Raw genomic sequence first — 6,472 nt, 5'->3', positions numbered from 1 at the left:
TTCACCCTTTTTAGTGTACAGTTCTATGAGTTTTTGACAAACGTATATGCTCCTGGTGAGAGAGTTTAGTAAGTCCATCGATTGTGCACAGGCCAAAAGCCAGGAACATCCCTGGTGCTCATGCGTGTACAGGCACCCAGCCCAAGTCGTATATATCCTGGGCTGCCCTTTATTACTCCTCCCTGAACTCTGATCTCTCCCTCCTTCAAACTGTGCAGACCTGATGCTTATGTAATCCTTAATGCTGTTCTTATTATTTGACTTTTACCATTTTCTACTGCCTGAGTCATTGATTCATTGATTGTGTGGTTCTCCCTTGAGGACTGAGCATAAGCCTAGGTATATAAAAAGTCTAGAAATTTTGTGTATTGCTCATGTAGACATACATGCTGAACAAAGTAATGAAGCTGGGATGTTTCACGTAACAGTGGGCACAAAAATCAGGTCATGCAATCTCACGAGTTCCCATTTATCCAAAAACCATTTAAATATAATATTTGTCCCTGAAAAGCAAAAGTCTAGTCAGAGTGATATAATTTGCAAAACATGTCCACCTAGCTTAGAATTTCAAAAAATTATTTTAGGAAACAATAATACATAAAATGCAATAATTTACTCTGTAGTCCTCAAAATGGTCTTGAGGTTCTTCTAAGTAAGAGGAATGATTCTAGACAGCTGTGCCATTGGGAGAGTTACACCAGTTATCTGACAGAGGCATTCTTTATATTTAGAAAATGTGACTCAATGTTCACTAATAAAATAGATCTTAGAGCTCATTAACAAATACTAATTGCCTTTAATATAATGTTTCTCCTGATAGTCTTCTTACAAACTTTATTTAGGCACTAAAACCTTTTCTTTAAATATTACACAACATGACCTTAAATAATATAAGAAAAATTAGGTAATTACGGGTGAGGTGGGGGGAGGAGGCCCTATTAAATCTCTTAAGGTGTCCTAGGGAATCTTGGGATTCCGCTACAAGTTGAAAGCTGCTGTTCGGTACTTCACATTTCTTAGAATCTCACCTCTTCAATACATAGTCAAAATACCCAAGTTAAATTTGCACAGTTAGAAATACTTAGGATGAAATCCCTTTGTAACATAGCATAACAAAAGGGCTCCATTGTATTCTCTTTGCTTCTGCCCATTTTTTTAAAATCTTAAAATTATTTTATTGCAAATAATAGGAATCGTGTAAGATAATGATGCAATTACACTGGAAATAAAAGTAGTAGTACCTCAGATCATCCCGTCTAAGTCACTGTTAACCACTGTTATTAATTTAACATATTCTCCCAGACTGTTACATAAGTATTCTATAGAGACCCATAAAAGTATATTCCAAGCAAAGTTTCATGTGTTAGAGATCCAACTTTACTTTATCTATTTCTTATATGTTTTATGACAGGGCAAGTTTTTTTTACTGTTTTTTAAAGTTTCTTAGTGGAGAGATCACATCTCTTAAGATTTTTCCCCCCTTACTGTGGTAGTTTGTCAACAATTTGTCAATTTCTTCTCTTCCAGATTTATTAGGATTCTGATTGAAATTGTATTAACATTATATAGTACGTTGGAAGGTGATTGATCATTTCATAATATTGAGCAGTATGTGGGTCTGCTTTTGAGATTTCTGTTCTGTTCCACTGGTCTGTTTGTTCCTGCTCTAGTAACTCACTGTTTTAATTATAGAGACTTTGAGATATGTGTTAATATCTGGTGAGGATAGTCGCTGTATCATTTTTCGAAATGAGTTTTATTATCAGCTTGACTAACACCAGAGAGGGAAAATAACAATCTTCCTATTTTTATTGGGGTTTGCCATTAATTTTTAAATTATTTTAAGGAGAACAGACATTTTGATGAGATTAAAACATCTTAACCAGAAACAAGGGATGTCTTGCCCTTTGTTCAGGCCATTTTTGGGTCTTGTGGGAGTTAAAAAAAAAAGATTTAGCCGAAACCGGTTTGGCTCAGTGGATAGAGTGTCGGCCTGCGGACTGAAAGGTCCCAGGTTCGATTCCGGTCAAGGGCATGTACCTGGGTTGCGGGCACATCCCCAGTAGGAGATGTGCAGGAGGCAGCTGATCGATGTTTCTCTCTCATCGATGTTTCTAACTCTCTCTCTCTCTCTCCCTTCCTCCCTGTAAAAAAAATCAATAAAATATATTTAAAAAAAAAAGATTTAGTCATGTAGTTTTGTGTATTACTTGGCAAGCTTATTTTTAAGTCTATAATTTATTGGCTTTATTTGTAAGTATTCAACTTTAACAAAGAAAAACACCATATTTTTCATATAATTGAAGAAGTCAGTTTAGATTCTTATTTCAGCTTAAAGCATTTAGCATATACTAAATGTTTCTTTTCAGTTATAAATAGGTAGTCAATTACTGTAGATACAAGATTTAAAGAATTCCTTTTTTCTAATTAATATTTTTGTCAAGGGAGAGGGTGTTGGGCTGCAAATAGGTATGCCAGTGGTTAAACCACACTTGAAAAACAGGGACATTGTCATCATAGAAGCTTCCATATATAGCTAGTACCTGTTCGCAGGGAAATTAAATAGTAGAAAACATCATATTCAAGAAAGGATATTTATGGCCCTGGCCGGTGTGGCTCATTTGGTTGATTGAGCACCAACTTGTGCACTAAAAGGTCACTGGTTCGATTGCTGGTCAGGGCACTTGCCCAGGTTGTGGGCTCCATTTCTGGTAGGGGTGCACGTGGGAGGCAGCTGATCGATGTCATTGATGTTTCTCTTTCTCCCTTCCCCTCTCTCTAAAATCAATAAAAACAGTTTTTAGAAAAAGAACAGATATTTACTTCGATGCTCTTGAGTGGGTACATTTGCTCAGTGGCCAGATTCCAGTTTGCACTGGCATGGGTTGCAGGACTAGAATTAACATCCTGAGGAGGTGGCAACATCAGCACCATGTCAGAATATATTACAGGCTTACGTTCTTTGTGTACATCTCTTGATGGATTCTAAGATATTGTTGTGGCATTTGTCTTGCTAGGGAATAAATCTTCTTGTGACTTTAGAGTTTTGAAATCAATTTATGACTGCTCACCATCTAACAAACTCTTGAATATCTGGATTGCTATGTAGTTTGCAAAGGAAGGTAAAGGGTTCTTTGAGATTTTAAATCTTTTATTGAGTTTGAATAAAGCACCTAGAGAATTTTCTGTAGAGAAAGATATTATAATGTGCAAATTTTTGAATTATTAATTCACTGTGTTGTAACACTGAACATTTAAGAAAAATCTATTTACATATTAAATTAAAATTGTGGCTGCTGAAAAGTATAATAACATTAAATTACTAAACTACAATGAGTGGATTCACAGGTTTGGGTAAAACCTGGCTGTGCTATGTTTTAGCTGAATAACCTTGGAAAAACTGTTCAACGCTTCTAAGTTCCCATTTCTTCCTCTTTAAAAAGGGGGATAATGTATGTACATATATAGGGGGCAAAAGTAGGTCTACAGTTGTATGTGAAAGAGCTTATTCTTATTATTTATTAATTATTGTATTATTTTCCATACGAACAATTGTAAACCTATGTTTGCTCCACCCTGTATAATAGTGTTGTGATGACCAAATAAAGTAATTTATTTAGCACAGCTCTCAACACATTGTTAGCTACTACAGTTGCTTTCCCCTGGTCACCACTGTCTGTTGCTACTAGTTCAATACTCTTGTCAGTGTTTGAGAACTTCAGGAGGCTCCATCTTTGAGAGTTAAAGAGTTACATTAGTATAGTCTCCCTGCTGCAACATATGCTTTAAGACCTTGAATTAGCTCATGTGCAATAGGTAAGTAGGAAAATGTCATTATGGTGTGGAAGTTGGGTTAGTTCATCTAAGACTTTCTCCTGCGATCAGGAAAGCATGTATTCTCATAGAGAGCTTAAGAGAAAAAAAAAGATGGACATTCTATAGAAATGTCTTCCTCTAGTGTAAGTAGTGGCTGATTTAGTGGCCTCAAAATCTGTGGCACTTTCTACTGTGTTAAAACTATATGGTTGTTTAAACACTATATTACACAACTGAAATCAAAGCAAAATACTAAAAGTAAATTGTAATTGAAAAAAAACAACACCCAACTATGGGGAAGCTTGGAATTATAGATGAAGGGGCTTATGAAGATATTTCCCTGTGTTCAAAAACATCTGTAACCTGAATTCCATTTTTTATTTTGTTGAAACTGTACACATGACTTATATCTCAGTGGAGGAAGCATTAGTCCAGGGTTTAAGGGGACAAAGGATTGATTGACCTTTGTGCTTGGTGCCAAAATAGGATGCTAATATACAATTCATACAGTTAGTTGGTAAGTACATTTCATGGGAATTCAGGTATTAGGGAGATCTTCATGAACTGGATGATTTGATGATGTGGGACTTGAGCAGATTATCATAAATGGAGGAGGAAAGTAAGATTATTGCGATGATTGGAATTAACAGGAGTAGAGCATGGAATTAACCTTGGTCTAGTCCAGTGGTTCTCAACCTTCTGGCCCTGTAAATACAGTTCCTCATGTTGTGACCCAACCATAAAATTATTTTCGTTGCTACTTCATCACTTTAATGTTGCTACTGTTATGAATCGTCATGTAAATATCTGATATGCAGGATGGTCTTAGGCGACCCCTGTGAAAGGATCGTTCGACCGCCAAAGAGTCGCGACGCACAGGTTGAGAACAGCTGCTCTAGTCTCTGGCTCATACTACAGTTACCAAGACCATTCCAAAGTGTACTCCTTATACTTAGCTGAGAATTTAGTTATATAGATTCCAAATAAGGTTACTCAAGAGCTTCTTAAAAGTTTTTTTTTAATTGTAAAGAAGTGATCAAACTGTTATATAAATGTTATATGTTGAATCCAAAATGGGGAATCCCTATTTAAAAGTTTAGAGTGACTGTTTGATATTTCTATCTTCATTTTGTTGTTGCTACTTTTGTTCTCATTTCATGGTATTAATCTGTATCTTAGGTGTTAGTTATAAGTGCACCTAGGAGTGTTTTCTTATTGTTTGCAGCAAATTTATTTTAGAATTCTTACATGGGATTCTCTTTCTGCTGTGGGCTGCAGAAAGAATAGGTGGGATTGAAATACCAATTTTACTAGAATGAAAATTAGATATCAATTTTACCCTTTAGTTCTGGAGTATATAACAGAGAGGGGTGCAATACTGAGTAGCATTGTCATTTTATCTGGTATTATTTAAAAATTAAGATACCAAATTTTTATTTTCATCATTACTATCTTTTTTTACCATTATTATTTAACTTGCTTAAAATATATTACTGGAAGATACAGGGAAGTGTACATGTGACATTCTACTTTCTCAAGTTTTACACAGTTTGCAAATTTTTTGTTTTTAACTATGAACCTAATGTTGAATGTCTTGGCTCAGCGTGCTGAGGATTGTAAACAGTGAAAAATGAAATCCTTTCCAACACTTTAGATCTGTTTGGCCCAGTACTCTTTCTACTCTGCATGCGTTTCTGTGTGTTAAGGGTGGCGATTGGCTCTCTGGTAATCTGCCTTTGAACAAGGGGCAGGATGGGCAAGTCCCCAACCTGACAGCAGTAGTTGGCTTAGGGGACTACAGGTAGAATGGCTGATTCTGTCCTCCCTCTTTCTCTGTTTGAGCCATTGATGCTTGCTTGCTCCTATACCAGGACTGAACACATTAGAAGCCCATAGCCTGAGCTTGTCAGGGATGTTTAGCTTCATAGTATGTCAGTCAGTGCAAGGCACTGCCTGATTTTGTAGTTGGAGTGATTCAAAAGCAAAACAAAGCCAAAACCAGTTCCTAGCCTGATAGGAAATCCATAGCTGTAAATCAAAATTTCACTCAACTCCCAAATCTGTTTCCCATTACTATCCTTTGTCCTCACATTGAGTCCTGCCTGACGGTTATGTCTCTTTGTGAGCTATTCCTGAAACAAAGTTTCCTGCATTATCTCAGTCTTCTTTCTGATAATGCCAGCACCATCCCTGTAGTTTTCAAGGCTTGAAATCTACCCGCTGCCTCCAGTCTGTCCCTGACATTCCTAAATCTCCCTTTGCTGTCTGTTGTCATTGTCAATGTCATGACGTTTCTGTCTTCATCGGGTATGTCCATAGAGCAAATTACATATCATTGTTAAGTGTGAGATGAGAAGTTTGATTCTGGTCTTGTCACCCCCTTTACTAAAAAGGCAAGGGCTTCTCATTACCTCCCTTTTCAGAAAATCTATGTGGCATCTTCAGTAACATGTTCATAGTCCACTTCCTTAGCTATCTCCCCTGATTCCCCTTAATGTACTCCTGACGAAACAAACTACTTTTCTAATCACATTTGGGAGCCCCTGACTTTGCTCATGTTCCTTTCTGAGTCTTAGGCCCTGTTCTTCTGCCAGTGGACTCCTTTACCTTTCAGTTCTTAGCAGAAATGCCACCTCCTGCATGACCTCACCCCCTA

At 36.8% G+C, this 6,472-nt stretch overlaps 1 protein-coding gene across 1 annotated transcript in view; it reads left to right on the top strand.

The window, feature by feature from the left end:
- MTA3 (metastasis associated 1 family member 3) overlaps nucleotides 1-6,472 on the top strand; it is a 116,675-nt gene that overhangs the window by 47,778 nt on the left and 62,425 nt on the right. The gene's annotated exons all lie outside the window — the stretch shown is intronic.

This window comes from Myotis davidii, unplaced genomic scaffold, assembly GCF_000327345.1.
Source record: "Myotis davidii unplaced genomic scaffold, ASM32734v1 scaffold6, whole genome shotgun sequence".
In the NCBI taxonomy this organism is placed as follows: domain Eukaryota; kingdom Metazoa; phylum Chordata; class Mammalia; order Chiroptera; family Vespertilionidae; genus Myotis; species Myotis davidii.
The sequence above is the reverse complement of the archived record's forward strand: the minus strand, read 5'-3'. Positions and strand labels throughout refer to the sequence as shown.